Source organism: Hyperolius riggenbachi, chromosome 5 (genome assembly GCF_040937935.1).
Source record: "Hyperolius riggenbachi isolate aHypRig1 chromosome 5, aHypRig1.pri, whole genome shotgun sequence".
Lineage (NCBI taxonomy): Eukaryota > Metazoa > Chordata > Amphibia > Anura > Hyperoliidae > Hyperolius > Hyperolius riggenbachi.
The window spans coordinates 60,712,935-60,738,796 of record NC_090650.1 but is presented as its reverse complement, the minus strand read 5'-3'; the positions used below and the strand labels follow the sequence as shown (position 1 = coordinate 60,738,796).

Sequence of the window (25,862 nt, the reverse complement as noted above, 5' to 3'; positions counted from 1 at the left end):
AAAAACAAAAAACAAAAAAAAAAAAAAAGTTTCCCTGGTGGGTACTCACCTCGGAGGGGGAAGCCTCAAGGTCCCAATGAGGCTTCCCCCACTCCTGTAGCTGCAGGCAGTCCAGCGCTGGCTCCCCAAAGTGTCCCGGAATCCTCCCTCGAAAAGCCTGATAAGCGCTGATTTATTTACCTTTCCTGGCTCCAGTGGGGGCGCTGTTGCGGCTTTCCACACGGAGATAGGTGAAAATAGACAATCTCTGTCGGGTCCGCTCCACTGCGCAGGAGACTTGCGCCTGCGCAGTAGAGCGGCCCGACGGAGATTGGCTATTTTTGCCTATCTCCGTGCGGAGAGCCAATACTGCGCCTGTGCTGGAGCCGGGGAGGTAAAGATTTACCTGAGGATTTTCGCCACCTCTGTGGGACCGAGGAGGACGGAGGAAGCCTCAATAGGATCCGGAGGCTTCCCCCACCCGAGGTGAGTACCCCCCAGGGGAGGTTTTCTTTGTTACGGAGTCTCTTTAAGCAACAGAACGCTGCAAAACTAAATAGCGGTGGTGTGGTCTAAGATAGCAGTGCTGTGAAACAGCCAGACTTATAGTAATTTCACACAGCATCAGACAATATAGTCGCATCACAACACAATGCCATTCATTTGCAATAGTACATTCACTAATGCGCATTGGTGGAGCGGTGCAACAGATTCCATCGCAATGACGCACAGCATGTCGTACGTTTACCAGACGATGTGCACAATTTCAGTTGGAGTGAAGCATATTGTATACTGCAGGTGTCACAACACACTCCTAACGCGCAATGCAACTTTTCAACACCGATCCTATTTCTAAAGGATACGCACAGCAATATGCATAGTGTGCAAGTACCCTAAGGCTGGTTTCACAGTGGGACGTTACAGGCGCACGTTAGAGCAGCCTGTAACGCACCCCACAGCACAGCAATGAAAAATGAATGGGCTGTTCACAGTGCCCACGTTGCGTTACACAGTAACGCTGCGCCACAAGACAACGTACTGCATGCAGTACTTTGTAAGCGGCAGAGCCACGTTAGACTGTTTGCACATGCTCAGTAACATTGGGGAGGAGCGGAGAGCGGCCAGGCACATGGCTAATATTCACTGCACTCAGTGACGTGCAGTGTTTACTTCCTGGAGCGGCCACTCTGTGCGGTGATTGGCCGGCGGGACCACGTGATGCCACATGCGTCCAAGAGTGCGCATCACGGACGCCAGAGTGAGCTGCACAACGCGGCTCACTCTGATGTCCAAAGCAGGGAGCACCAGACGTTGCGTTAGGGGCACGTTCTGCGACCATAACGTCCCCTAAAACGCAATGTCCTGGTGTGAAACCAGCCTAAAGGCTTCTTGACTTTTTTTCTTTCCCTTATGCTGGGCATACACGGGTCGATCCGGCGGCCGATTAGCCGCCGGATCGACTCCCGCCGCGTCCCCGCGAATTGATTGACCGCTCGTCCCCGCCGGCGCTTCTCATCTCCCGCTTGATTCGCCGCTATTGTCCGCCTGCGGGGATTGAGCGCGGAATTGATCCCCGCGGCGATCGGACACGTCGGATATTATCAATCGAGCCATCAGCGGCTCGATTGATAAGGGCGCATCGAGCCGTGTATGCCCAGCATTACATAGCAGTGCATAGTGACAAAGCTTCAGTTTTTCAGCGTATAGAGTGAAAGAGGCCATAAGGAAACATGGACTATACCTTGCACATTAGTTTCCTTTTAGTTATAACTGGCAGCAACTGATATCGTGGAAAAGGACCCTTAGGACAATGGATGTGCAGTCCAGTGTCCATGTTTCACTCTATACGCTGAAAAACTGAAGCTTTGTCACGATGAACAGCTACAGAGAGAGAAAAAATGCATTAAAAACGCACTGCAACGCATTACAGAGGCACTTCAGTCAAGATAATGTAATAAAAAGTGCTTCATTTTTATAATAATTATGTATAAATGATTTAGTCAGTGTTTGCTCATTGTAAAATCTTTCCTCTACCTGACTTACATTCTGACATTTATCACATGGTGACATTTTTGCTTTTGGCAGGTGATGTTAGTGGAAGGAGATGCTGCTTTCTTTTTTGGCAGTTGAAAAACAGCTGTAAACAGCTGGTATTTCCCACAATGCAACAAGGTTCCCAGGGTGTGATGTCAGAACCATGTTCCTGACATCACACTGCGAGAGGGGTTTCACCACAACACCAGCCATATAGAGCCCCGATGATCAGTTTGTGGAAAGGAAGAGATTTCTCATGAGAAAGGGGGTAGCAGCTACTGATTAGGATGACGTTAAATTATTGGTTACGAAGTTTGATGAAAAAAAAAAAATTCTTGGTTACGGCTTCTCTTCAAGTGTGAAGGGTCCTAAGGGTTTATTTACACTATATCAGTTGTCAGTTATAACTGAACGGACAACTGATGTGCAAGGTGATATCAAGGTTTCCCTATAGCTCAGTTCACATTATACGCATTTTAACTGAAAGCTTTTCCTCAATTCATTGCTATGGAAAGTTAAACCACAACAATTTTCAGGATATAGTGTAAATAAGACCTAAAGACTGGACCAGGTAACAGAGCGTACCTCCCTGCCATTAGACATCGGGGAAATAAAAAAGTAATTTTACTTGCAGCAAAATCATAATAGTAACAAGGTTTACAATCCATTAAAAAGATATCATAAAAATGTTAGCTTAGGTTTGGTGATCATACCTTTTACAGTCATCATCCTCTACTCCTGGCTCTCTCTCTACCTCCCTCTGGTGGACTGACTCAAACGGTCCAAAATCATAATCCCTGAATCTGCACTGTAATTATGCCTAAGTAATCTCCTGTTTACACTTTGCAGTTCTGCTGCTTTTCCACTTGCAACCACGCTGTGTTTATGCGATCGCGCAAACTGCTTTTTCCACTCTGCGCCGTGAACTGTCAGGTATAAAAACTCAGTCACACCAAAAATCGTGCAGGCATACAATTGTGTTTGTGAGAAAAAATTAGGCAAAAACAAATCTCACTGATGGAAAAAGGAGCACTGCGATTTACATGTTAATCGCGGTGCTGTTGCAATTGGCAAACGCAGCCATTCCTCTCTTCCAATACAACCTGAGTACGTAAATGTGCAGTTTTTGGACACAGAATTGGTGTATACATTTTTTTACGATCTGACACAATAGAAAGTTTACTTTCACGTCAGCAAGGTCTTGTTCACACTAAGAGCGTTTTCACTTTAAGCGCTGGTTTAAAATCACTTTAAAAGTGCTTGTGCAATGTTGCTCTGAGTGTTCTCACACGAGCGATGAGCTTTCTTTCTGAGCGCAGGTCCTGCACCATTTCCTGAGCCGCATTTGCGCTTCAATGCAAGGTATAGAAAAATCGCAAAGTGCATGAAAAAGCGCCTTGTAAATAGATTTGGTGAGCGATTTTGTAAAAAAAAAAAAAAAAAAAAAAAAAAAAAAAAAAAACATTGCAATCAATCAGTTCAAACCTAATAAAAGTGCATTGAAAAGCGCTTATAAAAAGCACATGAAGCGCAAATCGCCCAGAAAGCGATGGAGAAAGCACTTACAACAGTGCTCAGCACTTCCAATGTGAACAAGAACTAATGCTGGGAATACACCATGAGATTTTTGGGCAGATAGATGGTTCGATAGATAATTTCCGACATGTCCGATCTGATTTTCGATCGTTTTTCTGATCAATTTCTCAGAAGTGAATGGAAATCGATCTGAAAAACAGATAGTAAATGTGCTGAAAAAACTCGTCATGTATTCCCAGCATTACAGAGGATTTGTTTTTAGCGTGCATGATTTGCAAGTCATTTCTGTATGAACTCATTCCTCCATGAGTGGCAGATCCTGCTATTCAGGTCCATGAAAGTCCTTTCCAGATCCAGCTCTCTAGCTGCCACCATAAGCTTGATAAGTATAGTAAGGTGGAACATTCCTCTGGTTTCTTGTCCCTTGCTTGCTTCTAAAGACTTCAGGATGCAAAAACCCAGGGGTGTGGAGTCAGAGCTGTGGAGCCAGAGTAGAGGAGTCGGTGCAATTTTGGGTACCTGGAGTCGGTTGTTTCAATAAATTGAGGAGTCGGAGTTGGATGATTTTTTTAAAACCAAATCCATAGTCTTTGTAAAAATTAGACTAAGGAGTCAGAGTCATTTTGGGTACCTGGAGTTGGAGGTTTTATAAACTGAGGACTCTGAGTCTAATTATTTTTGTACCGAAAAATCAATTGTACATTCAATGCTAGGAGAACAACTTATTGTTTCCATGACTTCCCCTCAATCCACCCTGTTCTGTTTCCCCTATACTTGCCAGCTCCTTTCCTATGTCCCTCAGGTTCCTAGGCCCATATATGCAATTCACTTTTTCTACTGAGTTTTCTCCTAGTTGAGGTCTTCACACCTTCTCAATAAAATTTTCCAACTTACCTCTATGGCCACCTGCAAAAGGTCAAGTCCATGGCCACCTGAAAAAGGTCAAGTCCATGGCCACCTGCAAAAGGTCAAGTCCATGGCCACCTGCAAAAGGTCAAGTCCATGGCCACCTGCAAAAGGTCAAGTCCATGGCCACCTGCAAATGTGCCTATTCATATACAAAACTTGACAAGGGCAGCCAATTGGGGACAACTCTGCCAAGAATCTAGAGGATGTAAAGCTTCTTCAATGCGTCTCAGGCCTGGAACTCACTAGAAGTGCTTTTCTGATCGCTTTGTGATTTGAAAAGCTCTTGCTAATGTAATGCTATGGGTGTGATCCCACTTGAGTGATGTGATTTTATAAAAATCCCCCATAGCATTGCATTAGCAAGAGCTTTTTCAAATCACTAAGTGCTCAGAAAAGGCTCCTAGTGGGTTTGAGCCCTCAGATAGATCCAAAGTGCCCGATCTCATTTCATCCAAGCACATGATTCCCTTCCTTAGGCCCCATTCACACTTGAGTTTTGGCAAATAAACGGACCGGATCCTGATCAGAACCGTACGGTTCCGATCCGGTCCGTTTGTATCAGGCATCCATCAGGCTGCCATCCGGATCCGTGGGCAAAAAATAGCAAAATTTGAAGAAAAAAAATGTTGGGGTCAGCAGAAGGTGCACCTGGGTGCACGTGTAGAATCAGGTTCCTCCGCTGTAGGCCTCACCTCCACCTCCGACATTCTGCCAAACAGCTCCAGCACATCTGTCACTGCTGCTCCACTCCAGACATGCTTGGCCCATGTGTCCCCATCCGAAATGGCCGCTTGCATACGCATAGGAAGTGGGGTAGAACGTCAGGTTTTTGTAGGCAGTGTGTTCTGTGCCTTCCGTTCCCCATTGGTTTCTGTGTTCCTGATGGTGCTGTCAGGCTCAGGTCCGGCTCCGGTCCGGGTGCGTGGGCCGGAGATCCGGACCCAAAAAAATAGCGCATGTTGGAAAAGAGTCCGGAGTCCGGATCCGATCCGGCTCCGTACTGTACGGAACGGACGCGTGTAAACGTCCGCATAGACTTTACATTGCTATGCGGAACGTACGTTCCGTTTGTACAGTATGCGGTCCGGATCAGATCCGGAAAATCCGGATAGCGAACGCTAATGTGAACCGGGCCTTACCCAGTCTACCGAAAGCCACTCTTCTTTTTCTGTCCTTTTTTTTTGCATAATCAGATTACCTACTGTTCTACTGCCTAAATGCTCTCACTACATTACCTTGGCTTCCAGTGTTGCACCTTTATCCTATCCCCCAGTCTTCATTGTGCATTTTCTGCGGACAGCTGTATAAAGGGATTCAACATATTTCTGTGCCAGTGATACCACCACCATCAACAAATGAGGCCTACTGGTTTCTAGCACCATCTACTGTACTAGTCACACTTGCTAGCAATTTCCTAGCTACACAGATTTAAGGTGCATACACACGCCATATTTTTACAAACGACGGGTCTGTCAGACTGTCTGCAGAACATCCGCTCAGCGGGAGGGTCTGACGGACCCGTCGTTTGTGAAAATATGGCGTGTGTACGCACCTTTACACTACATAGGTAGCTACAAACTGCTAGCAGCAAAGCTGAAAGTCTGGTACACGCATGCAATATTGATTGGCCAATGACTGGCAAATGTTATCACCTCCATGTCGTATGAGCGACAACACATTCTAAATACTATGAGCCGATTGTGTAGATAACCTCTCAAACTACATGGAGGTGATAACATTGGCCAATCAAAATTGAGAGCGGGTACCAGGCTTAAAGAGAACCTGAACTGAAAGTTAAAAGTCAAAATAAACATACACACATCATACTTCCCTCCCATGTGGTCTACTCCTCAATCTCTCCTCTCCTACGTCCGGTTTGTTCACTGTGATTGATGTCATTCTCCAACCTCCATTTTAAAAATGGCAATGAACCCATAACAGCTTCCTGGTCAGCACACTTTTATACTGTAATATCGTCCACTTGAGCCATAGGGAAGCATGGACATTACCTTGCATATCAGCTGTCCTTTCAGTTATAACTGATAGCAACTGATATATAACTGACAGCAACAGGTATATTTCAGTTCTGCCAACATCTTGTCAGAACTGGAAGGAATTATAGTTCGAAGAAAATGGTGAGCTTCTGAAAGGAACCAACAATGAGGCAACTATGTAATATTCATTTGCAGGTACATCATGTTCAGGATCCCTTTAAATGTGTCACACAACAATCGTGGCTTGATCGTCAGGACGACACTGCAGGGAGCAAGCACTATACAGATACTTTGCATTGATAGCCAAAAAGGCAAGTACTGTGCATTGGAGAAGAAAGGAGGGGTTATGGGGCAGCAAATGATAAAATAGGTTCCAGTAGGTGGGGTAAGTGCAAGAATAAAAAAAAAAAAAAAAAAAAATTCTTGGTTACGGCTTCTCTTCAAGTGTGAAGGGTCCTAAGGGTTTATTTACACTATATCAGTTGTCAGTTATAACTGAACGGACAACTGATGTGCAAGGTGATATCAAGGTTTCCCTATAGCTCAGTTCACATTATACGCATTTTAACTGAAAGCTTTTCCTCAATTCATTGCTATGGAAAGTTAAACCACAACAATTTTCAGGATATAGTGTAAATAAGACCTAAAGACTGGACCAGGTAACAGAGCGTACCTCCCTGCCATTAGACATCGGGGAAATAAAAAAGTAATTTTACTTGCAGCAAAATCATAATAGTAACAAGGTTTACAATCCATTAAAAAGATATCATAAAAATGTTAGCTTAGGTTTGGTGATCATACCTTTTACAGTCATCATCCTCTACTCCTGGCTCTCTCTCTACCTCCCTCTGGTGGACTGACTCAAACGGTCCAAAATCATAATCCCTGAATCTGCACTGTAATTATGCCTAAGTAATCTCCTGTTTACACTTTGCAGTTCTGCTGCTTTTCCACTTGCAACCACGCTGTGTTTATGCGATCGCGCAAACTGCTTTTTCCACTCTGCGCCGTGAACTGTCAGGTATAAAAACTCAGTCACACCAAAAATCGTGCAGGCATACAATTGTGTTTGTGAGAAAAAATTAGGCAAAAACAAATCTCACTGATGGAAAAAGGAGCACTGCGATTTACATGTTAATCGCGGTGCTGTTGCAATTGGCAAACGCAGCCATTCCTCTCTTCCAATACAACCTGAGTACGTAAATGTGCAGTTTTTGGACACAGAATTGGTGTATACATTTTTTTACGATCTGACACAATAGAAAGTTTACTTTCACGTCAGCAAGGTCTTGTTCACACTAAGAGCGTTTTCACTTTAAGCGCTGGTTTAAAATCACTTTAAAAGTGCTTGTGCAATGTTGCTCTGAGTGTTCTCACACGAGCGATGAGCTTTCTTTCTGAGCGCAGGTCCTGCACCATTTCCTGAGCCGCATTTGCGCTTCAATGCAAGGTATAGAAAAATCGCAAAGTGCATGAAAAAGCGCCTTGTAAATAGATTTGGTGAGCGATTTTGTAAAAAAAAAAAAAAAAAAAAAAAACATTGCAATCAATCAGTTCAAACCTAATAAAAGTGCATTGAAAAGCGCTTATAAAAAGCACATGAAGCGCAAATCGCCCAGAAAGCGATGGAGAAAGCACTTACAACAGTGCTCAGCACTTCCAATGTGAACAAGAACTAATGCTGGGAATACACCATGAGATTTTTGGGCAGATAGATGGTTCGATAGATAATTTCCGACATGTCCGATCTGATTTTCGATCGTTTTTCTGATCAATTTCTCAGAAGTGAATGGAAATCGATCTGAAAAACAGATAGTAAATGTGCTGAAAAAACTCGTCATGTATTCCCAGCATTACAGAGGATTTGTTTTTAGCGTGCATGATTTGCAAGTCATTTCTGTATGAACTCATTCCTCCATGAGTGGCAGATCCTGCTATTCAGGTCCATGAAAGTCCTTTCCAGATCCAGCTCTCTAGCTGCCACCATAAGCTTGATAAGTATAGTAAGGTGGAACATTCCTCTGGTTTCTTGTCCCTTGCTTGCTTCTAAAGACTTCAGGATGCAAAAACCCAGGGGTGTGGAGTCAGAGCTGTGGAGCCAGAGTAGAGGAGTCGGTGCAATTTTGGGTACCTGGAGTCGGTTGTTTCAATAAATTGAGGAGTCGGAGTTGGATGATTTTTTTAAAACCAAATCCATAGTCTTTGTAAAAATTAGACTAAGGAGTCAGAGTCATTTTGGGTACCTGGAGTTGGAGGTTTTATAAACTGAGGACTCTGAGTCTAATTATTTTTGTACCGAAAAATCAATTGTACATTCAATGCTAGGAGAACAACTTATTGTTTCCATGACTTCCCCTCAATCCACCCTGTTCTGTTTCCCCTATACTTGCCAGCTCCTTTCCTATGTCCCTCAGGTTCCTAGGCCCATATATGCAATTCACTTTTTCTACTGAGTTTTCTCCTAGTTGAGGTCTTCACACCTTCTCAATAAAATTTTCCAACTTACCTCTATGGCCACCTGCAAAAGGTCAAGTCCATGGCCACCTGAAAAAGGTCAAGTCCATGGCCACCTGCAAAAGGTCAAGTCCATGGCCACCTGCAAAAGGTCAAGTCCATGGCCACCTGCAAAAGGTCAAGTCCATGGCCACCTGCAAATGTGCCTATTCATATACAAAACTTGACAAGGGCAGCCAATTGGGGACAACTCTGCCAAGAATCTAGAGGATGTAAAGCTTCTTCAATGCGTCTCAGGCCTGGAACTCACTAGAAGTGCTTTTCTGATCGCTTTGTGATTTGAAAAGCTCTTGCTAATGTAATGCTATGGGTGTGATCCCACTTGAGTGATGTGATTTTATAAAAATCCCCCATAGCATTGCATTAGCAAGAGCTTTTTCAAATCACTAAGTGCTCAGAAAAGGCTCCTAGTGGGTTTGAGCCCTCAGATAGATCCAAAGTGCCCGATCTCATTTCATCCAAGCACATGATTCCCTTCCTTAGGCCCCATTCACACTTGAGTTTTGGCAAATAAACGGACCGGATCCTGATCAGAACCGTACGGTTCCGATCCGGTCCGTTTGTATCAGGCATCCATCAGGCTGCCATCCGGATCCGTGGGCAAAAAATAGCAAAATTTGAAGAAAAAAAATGTTGGGGTCAGCAGAAGGTGCACCTGGGTGCACGTGTAGAATCAGGTTCCTCCGCTGTAGGCCTCACCTCCACCTCCGACATTCTGCCAAACAGCTCCAGCACATCTGTCACTGCTGCTCCACTCCAGACATGCTTGGCCCATGTGTCCCCATCCGAAATGGCCGCTTGCATACGCATAGGAAGTGGGGTAGAACGTCAGGTTTTTGTAGGCAGTGTGTTCTGTGCCTTCCGTTCCCCATTGGTTTCTGTGTTCCTGATGGTGCTGTCAGGCTCAGGTCCGGCTCCGGTCCGGGTGCGTGGGCCGGAGATCCGGACCCAAAAAAATAGCGCATGTTGGAAAAGAGTCCGGAGTCCGGATCCGATCCGGCTCCGTACTGTACGGAACGGACGCGTGTAAACGTCCGCATAGACTTTACATTGCTATGCGGAACGTACGTTCCGTTTGTACAGTATGCGGTCCGGATCAGATCCGGAAAATCCGGATAGCGAACGCTAATGTGAACCGGGCCTTACCCAGTCTACCGAAAGCCACTCTTCTTTTTCTGTCCTTTTTTTTTGCATAATCAGATTACCTACTGTTCTACTGCCTAAATGCTCTCACTACATTACCTTGGCTTCCAGTGTTGCACCTTTATCCTATCCCCCAGTCTTCATTGTGCATTTTCTGCGGACAGCTGTATAAAGGGATTCAACATATTTCTGTGCCAGTGATACCACCACCATCAACAAATGAGGCCTACTGGTTTCTAGCACCATCTACTGTACTAGTCACACTTGCTAGCAATTTCCTAGCTACACAGATTTAAGGTGCATACACACGCCATATTTTTACAAACGACGGGTCTGTCAGACTGTCTGCAGAACATCCGCTCAGCGGGAGGGTCTGACGGACCCGTCGTTTGTGAAAATATGGCGTGTGTACGCACCTTTACACTACATAGGTAGCTACAAACTGCTAGCAGCAAAGCTGAAAGTCTGGTACACGCATGCAATATTGATTGGCCAATGACTGGCAAATGTTATCACCTCCATGTCGTATGAGCGACAACACATTCTAAATACTATGAGCCGATTGTGTAGATAACCTCTCAAACTACATGGAGGTGATAACATTGGCCAATCAAAATTGAGAGCGGGTACCAGGCTTAAAGAGAACCTGAACTGAAAGTTAAAAGTCAAAATAAACATACACACATCATACTTCCCTCCCATGTGGTCTACTCCTCAATCTCTCCTCTCCTACGTCCGGTTTGTTCACTGTGATTGATGTCATTCTCCAACCTCCATTTTAAAAATGGCAATGAACCCATAACAGCTTCCTGGTCAGCACACTTTTATACTGTAATATCGTCCACTTGAGCCATAGGGAAGCATGGACATTACCTTGCATATCAGCTGTCCTTTCAGTTATAACTGATAGCAACTGATATATAACTGACAGCAACAGGTATATTTCAGTTCTGCCAACATCTTGTCAGAACTGGAAGGAATTATAGTTCGAAGAAAATGGTGAGCTTCTGAAAGGAACCAACAATGAGGCAACTATGTAATATTCATTTGCAGGTACATCATGTTCAGGATCCCTTTAAATGTGTCACACAACAATCGTGGCTTGATCGTCAGGACGACACTGCAGGGAGCAAGCACTATACAGATACTTTGCATTGATAGCCAAAAAGGCAAGTACTGTGCATTGGAGAAGAAAGGAGGGGTTATGGGGCAGCAAATGATAAAATAGGTTCCAGTAGGTGGGGTAAGTGCAAGAATAAAAAAAAAAAAAAAAAAAAAAAAAAAAAAACTTGTCGAACTTTAGAGAGAAGTTAAAAAATAGAAGCAAGATCAAGAAATTATTGATATTTGCCATATAATGTGTCCATATGGTTTGATCCACAATCAGCTTTACTACTGGAAGACATGAAAAAAAAAAAAAAAAAAACAGCATCAACTGCTATTATCTATAACCAGACCTCCAAACAATGCGATAAGCTAAAAGGTTTTTTTTCTATAGCTATACATATACACAGAGGGAGATACTAGTTGCTTGGCAGTTGGAAACAGATATTTCCCACAATGCACCAACGCTCACAGACAGGAAACTGTCAGGATCTAGGTCCAGGTCTGGTTCTAGATTTTCCTGACTCCCCCCTCCTCACTCACTGTCAGACTTCTCACACAGCACAACAAGCTGCTTTCCCCAATGATGACCTCTTCACTTCGCTCTCCTATTGCTTCTCCTCCTACTCTGACTGCATGCTGTTAGTGTAAACACACAGTACAAACATGCTGCCCCTGTAATCTGTGCACCTGATGCAAGTCTTTCACCTTGCTATGCTTGCTCTCTCTATGGACACTTGGACACTTATCACGATGCAACATGGTGCTCCGGAAGCAAACCACCACATTCTAAACGCAACGTCTGCAGGGAGTTGCTGCATGATCTGTGCCTACCGCAATGCAAGTCATTTGGCAATGCAGCAAGTGTAAACAAAGGGAGTGCGCTGTAACACGACCGTCGGGAATCTCAGTGATGTACTTCCTGCCCAGCAGGGAATACGCCCCTAGCGGGGGGAGGGTGGTGGTGCTATGCACATGACCCTGTTGCCGCAGGGACATACGAGGGCTGATTTGTGCTGATCTTAGATGTAAAACCGGCCTTAAAGTGACCGCTGTAGTGGTGGGAAAGACGGAGGCTGCCATATCTATCCTTTTGAATAATGCCAATTGCTTGGGTGTCCTGTTGATTTTTCTGTCCGCAAAAGCAGCCGATACACAAACCTGAAACAAGCATAGGGCTAGTGTGGTCAGATATAACCCAGCTCATGTGACTGGCATACTTGTTCTGGGTCAGTGGCTTAAAGGACAACTGAAGTGAGAGGGATATGGAGGCTGCCATATTTATTTCCTTTTAAACAAATACCACTTGCCTGGCATCCCGCTGATATCTTTGGCTGCAGTAGCGTCTGAAGCACACACCGTAACAAGCATGCAGCTAATCTTGTCAGATTTTTGTCAGGAACATCTAAACTGCATGCTAGTTCAGGGTCTATAGCCAAAAGTATTAGAAGCAGTGGATCAGCAGGGCAGCCAGGCAATCTGCATTGTTTAAGAACAAACAAATATGTCAGCCTCCATATCCCTCTCACTTCAGTTGTCCTTTTAAGTATTGGAGGAATGGAATCAGCAGGAAGTCCAAACTGATGGCATTGTTTAAAAGGGTCTAAATATGAAAAGCTCCTCATCTCTCAGCGCAGGATCACATTAAAGTGATCCTGAGATAAAAAAATAAACTGATGAGATAAAAAATTACCTATATTTATCCTCCTACTCCTAAAAATGACTTTTAGGTATCCCAGGGTTTTCTTTTAGATTTAATAATTTACTAAGTAGGTTGAATGTTTTACTGTCTCTAATCAGTGGCAGCCCATTAGGTGTCCCAGAGTAAAGCCGCATCTACACGAGTAGATGCAGCCGCGATGCTCCTTATCAATTGATTGATAAGATCCGACAGGACGGATCTCCGCACCGCCGATTCCCTGCTCGCTCCCCGCGAGGGGACAATGGCAGGGAATCGAGCGGAAGATAAGCGGCGCCAGCGGGGAATCGAATGCGGCGCGCGAGCGGGGACGCGACGGGTACGCGGAAGAGGCGATCCGGCGGCTAATCGAGCCGCCGGATCGCCGCAATGTCTCACAGTGTAGACGGGGCTTTACAAAAAGGTCAGTAGTTCATGTATTTCTCTCTCCCTGCCCTCAAAAGTTGTATTCTGCCAGGAAAACTTTTACGGCTGTAATTTGCTTATCAATGATGTTTACTATATTCCCAGACATGACAGAAGCTGCCACTTCCATGCCTAGAAATTAACTCTTTAGGCAGCAAAATAAAACAAGTAAAAACAGCCTGGTTATAAATGTTTATCTAATCATGTCACATATTGCCAGCGCCTCCAGGGGTATGATGTATTATAGCTCAAAGATGGGTCGGCACCACCGACATGATGTTATAGCTCTTTTATTTGAAATACGGTTGCAATGACAGACTGCTGTTTCAGGCAAAGCTTTGCCCGAAACAGCTGTCTGTCATTGCAGACTTGTTTCAAATAAAAGAGCTATAACATCATGTCGGTGGTGGAGCTATAGAACATATTGCCTCAGGTACACTTTAAGTGTCATTTTAGTTTACTTACTTGCCAGGTGATGGAAGAGTATTTTGTGGAAAAACTACTGAAACAGAGCTAATGTCAGTGATGAGCTGTTACAATATTACCCTCTTATTTTAATGTATTGACGCGAGTTTGTAACACAGTGGTAGTTCTCTTCTGAATTGCCAGCCACAGAAATTCGTTAGCGGTTTATGCTGGACTAGAATTTTTTGCCCGTTAGTTTCTAATATTAGCTACAAGTTGTTCCCCATGACAATGGCCCACTGCTGTTCCCAATCAATAGTCTCTCATCAAGTATGTTTGGCTGGGGAATATCAAGACGAAGCACTCCCCTACAGATTGTGATTAGATCTGATTGGAATCCATCACTCTCGCTGCAGTGCAGTTGTTTTGTACCGGCAGATGCTTTATAAAACCACCGTTCTGTCAGCAAAGGCACGTAAACATGATGGTCTTTGGTAAAAAAATGTCCAGTGAGTACAGGTGTCCCTTTCAATGTTACTAAGGTGGTCAAGAGAACAATATATCTAAAGCCTCATACACATGCTAAAGCAGGGGTGCTAAACTCAAATACAAAGTGGGCCGATACTGAACACTGGGACCATGTCGCGGGCCAACCTCAATGTTTAGTGGCCACCTCCCTTCCTTTTACAGTTCCTTGGTGTCTAGTGACCCCCTCCGTTATACAGTTCCCTGGTGTCTAGTGGTTCCCCCTCCCCAATCCCTATACAGTTCCCTGGTGTCTAGTGGTTCCCCCCCCCCCCCCCAATCCCTAAACAGTTCCCTGGTGTCTAGTGACTCACCTCTTTTCCCTATACAGTTACCTGGTGTCTATTAACCTCCCTCCCGCCCCTATACAGTTCCCTGGTGCGTAGTGCTTCCCCCCTCGCTCCTCCATATGGCTTCCCTGGTGATCTTGGGCTTTACCCCCAATAAAAAGGTTCCCTGGTGGTCTAGAAAGGGCCAAATACAATGCAAAGCGGGGAAACCATTTGCAGGCCAAATTTGATGGCTCCATGGGCCAGATCAGAGTTTGACATGCATGTGCTAGAGGGTGGCCAGTCATGGTCACCTCTGCCAAGAATCTAGTGTATGTACGGCAGTAACTGTGTCACAAAGAGATATGGAGTGCCAGATTGTATAGGTCGAGGCTATTATTGTTACCTCTCCCACTCTAAGTTGCTCCATTGTGTGCCATGTGTGGTCCCTCCTCCCTCTCAGAAGGTGTAGCTAGCCCATAGACCGAATGCCGACCCACAATGACAGAAGAGAGGTTGAATCCTGATCCCTGCCGGCGACAGTAACGGTGAATGGTACTCACTTCTAGATTGCTAACAATATTGGTGGTTTTCAAATATTGAATTTGGAACACCTGAATACTGCCGAGCGCCGCTTCAATGCAACAAGCGGACAGAGTCAGTTCATTACTTGAGCTGCACAGCGCGTTTCACATGACACCAATTCTTCCTCCTTCCAAATTTGGAAGGCAGAAGCCTCGGGGTCACATGAAACATGCTGTGAAGCGCAATTAAGTGAAGTGTCCCTGACCATGTCTGCGAGTTCATACTAAAGGGTGGTGTTTGGCTTTATTCGGGTGACATGAAGTTGATTTGCAGAATCTGAACACCATCACTAACAAATCAATGTCTCTTGTTCTTGTGAGACTGTCTATTTAAGCCCCATCAGCAAGACCTTTCTTGCTCTTCCTCCCAGCTTCATACAACAGAACAGGCTGCCCAGCAGACACATCAGCAGCGTGTCTGTAAGGCCAGGAACCCACTAGCAGTACCTTACTAAGCCACTTCTAAGCGCTTGTGATTTTAAAAGCTCTTGCTAATGTAATGCTATGGGTGTGTTCCCATTTGAGCGATTTTATCTTATTAAAAGAGAAGGTCTGAGATGATCAAAAAGCAAAAATCTACATGGGGCTTCCTCCAACCCCTGACAGCCATCCTGTGTCCTCGCCGCAGCTCCGGTGGCTCCCGGTCCCCTCCGGTGTAGATGCCAACCTCGCCAGGTCGGCATCTACTTGCGCTTCACCATGCAGCTCACTGAGTCGCACTGACATCATCCGGACTGTACTGCGCAGGTGCAGAACTACTGCGCCTGCGCAGTACAGTCCGGATGACTTCAGAGCGAGTCCGTGAGCCGCGCGCTGAAGCATTTTGTACCGGAGGGGACCCCAGGCGGGGAGAGGTGCTGCAGCGAAAGCACAAGACGGCTACCAGAGGCTGGAGGAAGCCCCAGGTAAGTAGATTTTTGCTTTTTAATCACCTCGGACCTTCCCTTTAAAATCCCCCATAGCACTGCATTAGCAAGAGGTTTTCAAATCACTAGCGCTTAGAAAAGGCTGCTTGTGGGTTTGAACCCTAAGGCTCGGTTCCCACTTGAGCCAGACCACATGCGACCAGCAGGATTATACAGTGCAGTGTCAGCTCCGATGGCCCGTTGTGGTCCGGTTGGAGCCTGGGGCAGATGCGTTACCTCATAGGCTATATGGGGGAAAGCATCCACCTGTCTGGGATTATCGAGACTGCACAAAACTGCGGTCTGCTCACTGCAATGTATCTCACAGATCCATTGCAGAATGACAAAAGCGAATGGCACCTATTTATAAAATAGGAGCCGTTCACTGTCAGTTTAGCAAAGAGTGGAGAACGGACAAAAGTGGTGGAACATTGGAACAGGAATATACCACCACCCAAAACAATCAAAAAATGACCATTTCAGGCGACAGAAGTTTAAAATACTTACACAGCTTTACCCCGCATTTTCCCAGGGCTGTAGAGTCGGTACAAAATCATCATCTGACTCAGTTTATGAAACCACGACTCCAACTCCAGGTACCCAAAATGGCTCCAACTCCTTTAATACTTACCAAGGCTGTGTATTTGGTACACAAATCATCCGACTCCTGTTTATGAAACCACCAACTCCAGGTAACCAAACCTGCTCCGACTCCTTGACTGACTCCAACTCCACAGCCCTGCATTTTCCAGCTCTGCTGATCATTATTCCCTAAAATCAAAGTCCATTGGAGTCAATCAAAAAAACGATCTATAGGCATAATCGCATAAACTTGCATTGTAGCGGCTGAAAATCAGTGCTGAGGCCTCGGGACATCATTACAGTTCCGTGATCACATGACCTTCAGCCCTATGACACATGAGCAACAAGTAGAAGAAGAGATTTGCAACACCTACAAACTTCCAGCTGTAGTTGCCCTCATCCAATGCAGCAACTAATAGCTGCCTCACACTAGCAGCAATGTGTAGTAACCTACACTTGTCATGTTGCCAGCTACAAGTCTACGCTACACAGTTGATCATGTGAAATGGCCCTAAAGCTAAACAAATCATGTAAATTCATCCAACAATCCTACAACATTTATGGGCTCTCTTAGCTGCGAACAAAACTCAAAGAAAGTTTTAACTTTTCTATGAGGTAAATGATGAATTCAGCCAATCCGCCATTTCAATAATTACATTTAAATCAACACATCCAGAGTTAAGTCATGTCTGAAACTAACTCTAATAAGAATGCTCAACACTACCAGCACAGCCATTTTGTTTGTAGCTGAACACACATCCCTAAAATGGACTTAAGTGTAACTTTTCAAAAAACTTCAGTTTTCCTCTTGTACTTTTTTGCTCACTTTTTACTATGTTGTATTACTTGTTCTTATTGTGCTTTGTTTTGTCTTTTTATGCCTAGTCAGTTCTGAGGTAGTTTTGTATTTCATTTCTAATATAAAGTAATAAAGATTGATGCACATTACATCAATATTGTAAGCTGTTCCATCTCAAACTTGAATTTAAACCTCGACTTCGTATATAATGTGCACACAAACACAAAATAAATTAATTTTAATTTGGAAAATTACTTTATATTCATATTGAAAAAAGCAGAAGGGAGAATTTATCCTGGATTAAATATACACTTCTTAATGCATGAAATGCATGCTTAAATTATAAGAGAGATATAGATCTATATGCTCCCCCCCCCTTTACTTTTTATTAATATTTTCATTTTAAGACTGGTTTACCAAAAGTGAAAAGTTCAGGGTTTTTAGTCAATTATTTCTGCATCGTATATACTTAATTTAATGTCGTTATTTGATTCGATTTCGGAGACCATCCTTAATTCTCACACAGTGTCCTTGACGATCAAGAAAGGAAAATATTAAAACCCTGCAACATAATCCTCCTTTGCAAGGCTCAGTAGCCTAGAAAATAGATCACATATTGTCCTGACTGCCATTGTTTGACACAAATGCAGATCTTTTCTGATTCTTGCTCTAAAACCAGCCAATGCGTGCAAGGAAAAACAATTAAAATTTTTTTTTAAAATAGCCGATATCTCCAGTGCCTCATCAGCACCTGCATCCCTGTGCACAGAGACAATTACAGATCTGTAGCATAGAATGTACACAGATCAGATCAAACCTTGCCCCACCTCTCTCCCCTTTATCTTAGTGTAACTGACATAAAATTGGTTAAGAGCACTACAGCGCCACCAACACAGATCAATGTATTAAAAGACAAACTCCCACCGTGTGCAAAAAAAAAAAAAAAATACATTCACACAAAAAGCAAGATGCAAAATAAACAATATGTAGGCAATTGTCTTTTGCTGAAATACAAGCAGTCAGGAAAGCTGTATATAGGCAATAGATCATCCCACCAGTAGCATACAACACCCAGAGATCGTCATACAGGGGAGCTGATCTTCACCAAATGTGAACAACCACCATTTAGTACCAGCCATAACTTAGATCAGAATAAAAAAATCTCTTCTACAACTCTCCTCCTTCTGCCCACTTTGTATTAAACCAACCATACAAAAATCATTCTGCAAGCCACCCACACCAGATCTACTGCTACAATGAAACTGTTGCTATATATTTAATTTTCTATTATTATTTTTCCAGGAACCTTTAAAAACATACCTGTTTTTAAATATCATTGCAGGGTTTTTGTTTGGATCCTATTACAAGACCTAAAATCACCAGTCACTTCTCACAGCAACCACAACACAATGCAGAAACAGATGAACAACATATTCCAAAGCCCATTGACACAATATTTGCACAGCACCTAGGCAAATAATAAAACACATGTACACTGTATATAAAAATACTGTCTAGAACGCACTGCAGCTATACCAGGCTGAAAGCTTTTGCAGGGTAAAAAAAATCCAACACATCTACAAAATAAAGAGGATGACAAGACAGCATTTCCAATACACAATTAAAAAGTAGGCAAAAATATATATTTTTTAAAATTAAACAGATCCCACCCACTTTTTATTTTTTTTTTACTAATACTTTAGGAAGGGGGGGGGACTTGAAATTGATGCTGAACTTACCTCTTGGGGAGGAGGTGTAGGGGGTTGTCAAGCCAAAGGAATGATTAAAACAATATAAACTGAAGAGCTGAGGTCTAGCAAACAATTTCCCAGCAGCAGATGGCTGTGCACAGATCTTGAAATGGCAGGGCAAACAAGAAGTCCTACTTAGTTCCATGGTGTCTGATTGAGACAGAGGTTCCTTCTGCAATCTTCCAAGCTTTGTAAAGAAGAGAAGAAAGATTAGAAGCAGAGGCAGACACAAGACTCTGGGGTTAACAACTTTGCAATGGCTAACAGGCGGATTGTGATTGGATGGGAGGGCAGTGTCCCTCAGTCTGCACTATCCCCCAGCTCTCCCCCCTCCCCTTCTGCAGCCTGGAAAAAAAAAGGCAGTGTGCCATTTTAAACTCCTATCATACAAACACAAACCTGTTTTTATGTGAAAGCTAAACTATGGCACCTGACTGTGCCCACTGCACAACCCTATTGTTCACTGATAGCTTCCCAGCCCCATCTGAGCAGCAGATTGATCTGTTTACAGCCCTCCCCTATTACACCTCCACAATTCAATCAGACTGGAATGATGTCATTGGGGGGAATGCAAGTTGTTACAATGTAATGCTGATCTGATGGATCTGACCAGGCATTCCATGGAGGATGAGGGCTGATCCTATGGCTGTGTAGGGTCTGATCGCCCAGCTTGCACCGCACCCAACAGCAGTGAGCAACCCCCTCTCTCCCCTGCAATACATCTATAGGTGTCTGATCCAGCCAGTGTGCAGGCAGAGGATCAGTTTTCACTTACTGGCAAGATTATAGCATGCTGCTCACAATCAAAATGGCCATGGCAGTGAGTTCGGAGGAACCGCCTCCTGCCCCTCCCTTCTCTCCCCGGGAAGTGGTAAAGATCAACAATATGATCGGCCCCCTCCACGAGAAAAAGTGAAAAAAAAAATCTAAAAAAAAAAAGGGGGGGGGGGTAGAGAGAGTGAGAGAGGGAAAAAAAAGGTCTGCTGCTGCCTGGATTCCTGCAGAGGTGACAGCAGCCTTTGTCAGCCTCAAACTTTCCAGAGGCAGATCATTGTTCTGGGGATCAGCCGCCAATCATGGAGGATTTGCATGAATCTGCTATGTGAAAACTTGCTGATTTGCATATGTATGAGCTCTTTCACCTACCTTGGCGTCGCGAATGCAGTGGGCTGGTGGTGAAATGTGATGCCTGGGTGTCTTTTCATTGCAGAGCTGACTCAGGCGCTCTCAGTAGGCTGTAATGCTGCTGCTGGATCTGGAGTGTGGCTCTGCTGGCTGCACGCAGGCTGGGGAGCTTGCTGCTTCCCCTTCAGGCCCACTGGGACCTGACATTTCTGTCCCGGGTTCCCAGTGGATTTGCCCTTTCTGCATTTTTGTATGCTTGTTAAAGGACAACTCAAGTGAGATGTATATGGAGGCTACTATATTTATTTCCTTTTAAAGGACAACTGAAGCGAGAGGGATAAGGAGGCTGCCATATTTATTTCCTTTTAAGCAATACTAGTTGCCTGGCTACACTGCTGATCCTTTGCCTCTAATACTTTTAGTTAGCCATAGCCCCTGAACAAGCATAGGAAGATCAGGCTACACTACTACCATAGCCAAACGGATCAGCAGGGCTGCCAGGGAACTGGTATTGTTTAAAAGGAAATAAATATGGCAGCCTCCATATTGTTCTCACTTCAGTTGTCTTTTAAACAATACCAGTTGCCTGGCAGCCCTCCTGGTGTATTTGGCTGCAGTAGTGTCTGAATAACACCTGAAACAAGCATGCAGATAATCTTGCCAGATCTGACAATAATGTCAGAAACACCTGATCTGATGTATGCTTGTTCAGAGTCTATGGCTGTAAGGATAAGGCAGAGGATAAGCAGGACAGACAGGTAACTGGTATTGTTCAAGGAAATAAATATGGCAGCCTCCATATACCTCTCGCATCAGTTGTCCTTTAAGGTAAACCGGAGATTGCAAAGGAAGAAAAAAAATATAAATGGGGCTTCCTCCAGACTGACCGTTCCTTCGCCATCCTCCTCCGCTGTCTGGATCCTCTGCAATTGGCCACGAAAGTCCTCCAGTCTTGGGCGTTCTGTGCATGTGCGGCCCAGCCGTGTGCGTGCCCTCGTCACCAGAAGCATTCTGCGCCTGCTCAGTGCAGTACTACTGTACAGGTGCAGGACGCTCCCGGCAATGGGGAGCACATGCGGCTGTCTGCGCCAACTGAAGGACTTTCTGGGGCCAATTGCAGACGGTTCAGGTGGTGGAGGAGGACGACGAGGGATCGATCAGCCTGGAGGAAACCCCAGGTATGTATCATTTTCTTCTCCCTCCCCGTCTCAGGTACTCCTTAAAGAGGAACTCCAGTGAAAATAAAGTGCTTCATTTTTACAATAATTATGTATAAATGATGTAGTCGCTGTTTGCACATTGTAAAATCTTTCTTTCCTCTCTCTGATTTACATTCTGACCTTTATCACATGGTGACATTTTTTACTGCTGGCAGGTGATCTCAGTGGAAGTAGCTGCTGCTTGCTTTTTTGGCAGTTGGAAACAGCTGTTTCCCACAATACAATGAGGTTCACAGACAGGAAACTGTCAGGACCATGGTCCTGACATCACACTGTGGGAGGGGTTTCACCACAATATTGGCCATACAGAGCCCCCTGATGATCAGTTTGAGAAAAAGAAAAGATTTCTCATGGGAAAGGGGGTATCAGCTACTGATTGGGATGACGTTCAATTCTTGGGTACGGTTTCTCTTTAAGGTGCCCATACATCATCTGATCAACCAAGAAACAGATCTCTTTCTGATCCGCCCTCCATCCACATACACGTGCCGTTGTGCCCCATGTGGTTGCTGGTGTATACAGGGGTGCGCATGTGACTTTACACTGGGGGGACAGCACTAGGATTTTGTCGATTGTTCTGATATTATATGCCTTTACCACCATGCACCCAATTGAGTATGTCGGCCCAACATCTTGCAGTTTGTCCAATCGGTACATGCAACCAATTTCAACCTGAAATTGGGCGCATCGTCAGTCGGGCATGCACTTGGCTTCACCGTTTTTCATCCGATTCGATTATAATAATAAAATCGGATGGTCGATCAGCCACCAAGTCGCCTGATGTATGGCCACCTTTAGTGTTATGCTGAAAAGATACAATCAAACTTCTTGCCCGATTGACGAGATCACACAGATTATTTCTGGCATGCCCGATCAATAACCGTATTCATTTTGGGAAGTTATCATTAAAAATCGATCTGGTTATCATTCGGGAGCTGTTTGGACAGGTACTACACACAATGCAACCACTGATCTGTCAGGAAATTCCATCATGTGTACCGAACATCAAATAAAAAAATACGGAGAGAGATAGAGTGAGTATAGGACTGTTTCAGTGGCTCGGTCTGGTGGTGGCTCGGTTAGACAATGCTAAACGCTTTTATGCTACTGTGTAGAAAAGCGTTTAGCATCGATTCCTGTCATTCCATCACATTTCGAGCCTGTAGGGGGACACAGAACTGCGAATGCAGCTTAGGATGGACAGTACACATAGCCTCTGGGACGAGATAACGGGATATACCGTGACAATTATATGAATGACGCCAACTGCTGTCACCGTCGTTTAAAAACCACTTCCATTCATTTGAATGTAGTGGCAGTACATCCCTTAGAAATAAGGCCCAGTTCACATTGGCACTGGATCCATGAAAATGGATCCAATTTTCGGTCCAACGATTCTGTTGGTATCAGATCATTCACAACGCTAGGCAGGTCTGTGCATGCGCCACCGCTTTAGGCACACTCAAGGTTGGCTGTGGGAGTGCTGCTATTACTCTCTATTGGCTGCTTGCTGCTAGTCTCCGCCCACACCCGAGGGGAATGTCAAACTTGCTGTTCAGACAACGATGGCCACGTCTTCCTAGATGCACATAGGTTGATGCTGTATGGCCAAGTGAGGTCAGGTGCCAGATGGACACTTGGTGAACATGCACAGCAAGTGGTAGATGCTAGTTTTAAGAGACAGGGAGATGTGCTGCAAGCAGAGTGGTGGTGGCTGAGGTCCATTTTTATAGCCAGTGTGTTTTACAGATCCATTTCTCATTTCCCCCAATGCGGTGCTTCAGCCTCCGTTTCCGTTCCACTGACCGGAAAAATCGCTGCACCATCAAACTTGCAGTCGATTCAGCGGAGTGGGAACGGATCTGTAAGTTAACATTAGATCCTTTCGCATCTGTTAGGATCCGTTCCGCCACGATCCACTAATGGACTGATTTTTAGCGCCAGTGTGAACCATGCCCAATGCTTTCATTTACCGTCTGTGTAAACAAGCCATTATAAACGTTCTTGTGGCACTGATAGTTTACAGAGCAAGCTAAATGATTCATGTCTCTGTTTCTTAAAGTGGTATGAAACCCAGCTTTTTTTCTTTGCTCTAAATGATTATTTACTGCACATAATATACTACCACATATTTTTCTTAGCAGAACAGCATTCAAACAGTTCAACACAGGACTTCTTTTTTCAATAGAAAGCTCCCTGCAGTCAGATCCGCATACGAACTGGTGATAACGTTATCTTATGTTTACTTAATTGTAAAAACCATATCCTCAATCGTGCGCCACAACACCAATAATATAACCATATAAGTACAAGGATAAATAGTAAAAAAAAAATATTTTTGAAGAGACAAAAAAGTTTCAATATGCTCTTAAATTTTAATGTATCAAAAAGTTCTTATGTAAAAACAGAGTTCACAAATCTTCAAGGGAATTAATCTTTGCAAACAACATCCCATTATCAAGTACCAAAGACATATGTTGAAATATGCAATTGTTTAAAAAGGCCTTTTGTCACTTGATAATGGGATGCTGTTTGCAAAGATGAATTCGCTTGAAGATTTGTGAACTCTGTTTTTACATAAGAACCTTTTGATACATTAAAATTTAAGATCATATTGAAACTTCTTTGTCTCTTCAAAAATACTTTTTTACTATGTTTCCTTGTACTTATATGTTTACTTAATTGTAGCGAGAGAGGAATGTAAACATTCCCTGGCAGTGCAGAAACTGCTTCTAAAGGTGTGTACACACGTCTGACTGTTTGCCAGACTGTTGTTTGGATCAACCAACCCATGCCATTGTAAGGATCCACTCATCTCGGCCGCAGTATGGTCTGAGGCGACGATTGAGGTAGAGTCAGCTGACACTTAGCAGGGGTTTATTTTAATAATATGAAATAATAGTTTCTAATCCTACCTAGAATTGAACCCTGGTCTCCCACATCAGAGGTGGTGAGCTTGACCACTGTGCTATGGCTAATACTCTCAGAAAGCTTTGCTGGTCAGCTTTGGGTGGGTCAGCTGACCTGTTGTGGTCATCTGTTTCAGCTGATCTCACTGTCAGCTGATTTATGCCTGCGTGTGATTGGCTGTTGTGTGCATGTGGCCGGCCACTGATTGGTTGCATGTAGTATATAAGTCTGCTGAGTACTTCCTGTCATTGCCTGTGATAGCGTAAGCTAGTCTAGCTGCTGGGTGCGTGTATCCTGGTTGGAAAACTATTCTTTATTGGATTACTTGGATTTTTGACCTCTGCCTGATTTTGGACCTTCCTTGCTCGCTGCCTGAACTGACCCCGGAAACTCTCGACTACTCTCTTGCCTGCTCCTTCTGTACTGCGAATCTCGGGTACCTGTGTATGGCCCCGGACTGTTATTGGACTCTGCTTTTGTTTCTCGTGTTTGGTGTTGGGGATCTATCTATACCCACCCTGCATTCAGCCTCATTATCTTGCGCCCTAAAGGCCTGGGTGTAACCGAAGTCGGGTAGGTGTTGTCTCTCACCTCCTGTTCAAGCGGGGGCGCGCCACACAAGGCGAAGATGGCAGAGGTAGATTGGGACATTGAGGCTGATTCATGGGTGGATAGGTTGCCAGACCTTACAGCCATACACCTTCAATGCACCTTCCACAACAAATACCGCGCTCCAACTCAGCATAGGATCCCGGAGATAATACTCCAACAGATGACACCAATTAGCAAGCTCCAATACTCATGGGATAGATGAAAACTAGAAAAAAAGGTAAAACGGGAGCGCTCTATGGTGCATTAATGTACATACATCGAAATTCATTATTATTATTATTATTATTTAGTATTTATATAGCGCCGACATATTACGCAGCGCTGAACAATGTGTGTGTATATATATATATATATATATATATATATATATATATATATATATATATATATATATATATATATCTCTTGTCACTAACTGTCCCTCAAAGGAGCTCACAATCTAATCCGTACCATTGCCATATGTCTATATATTATGTAGTGTAAGTACTGTAGTCTAGGGTCAAATTTTTTTTTTAGGGGGAGCCAATTAACTTATCCGTATGTTTTTGGAATGTGGGAGGAAACCGGAGTGCCCGGAGGAAACCCACGCAGACACAGAGAGAACATACAAACTCTTTGCAGATAGTGCCCTGGCTGGGATTCGAACCAGGGACCCAGCGCTGCAAGGCGTGAGAGCTAACCACTACGCCACTGTGCTGCCCTCACTACTACAAGATGTTTAAAATTACAAAATGTTCAAGCACTAAAGACATACGGACGCGCAGGCGCAAGAGATCAGGCACTAAAGACTAGTGATGGGCTCACGAGTAGTTACCTACTCGAATTCGTGATTCAAATGAGGCTTAATTGCCTCAGCGG

At 44.2% G+C, this 25,862-nt stretch overlaps 1 protein-coding gene across 3 annotated transcripts in view; it reads right to left on the bottom strand.

Moving 5' to 3' along the window:
- EPC1 (enhancer of polycomb homolog 1) overlaps positions 1-20,302 on the bottom strand; it is a 124,391-nt gene extending 104,089 nt beyond the window's left edge. The window contains exons 1-2 of one of the 3 annotated variants that reach the window (XM_068235772.1): positions 20,284-20,302; positions 19,126-19,324 (exon numbers count right to left, since the gene is read on the bottom strand). The gene's annotated coding sequence lies outside the window, so the exon portion shown is untranslated. Of the gene's footprint in view, positions 1-19,125; positions 19,325-19,536; positions 19,622-19,912; positions 19,977-20,283 lie in introns of those variants that run through there. The other 2 variants (XM_068235771.1, XM_068235770.1) reach the window with 2 other exon arrangements.
- Between the last annotated feature and the right edge of the window lie 5,560 nt (positions 20,303-25,862).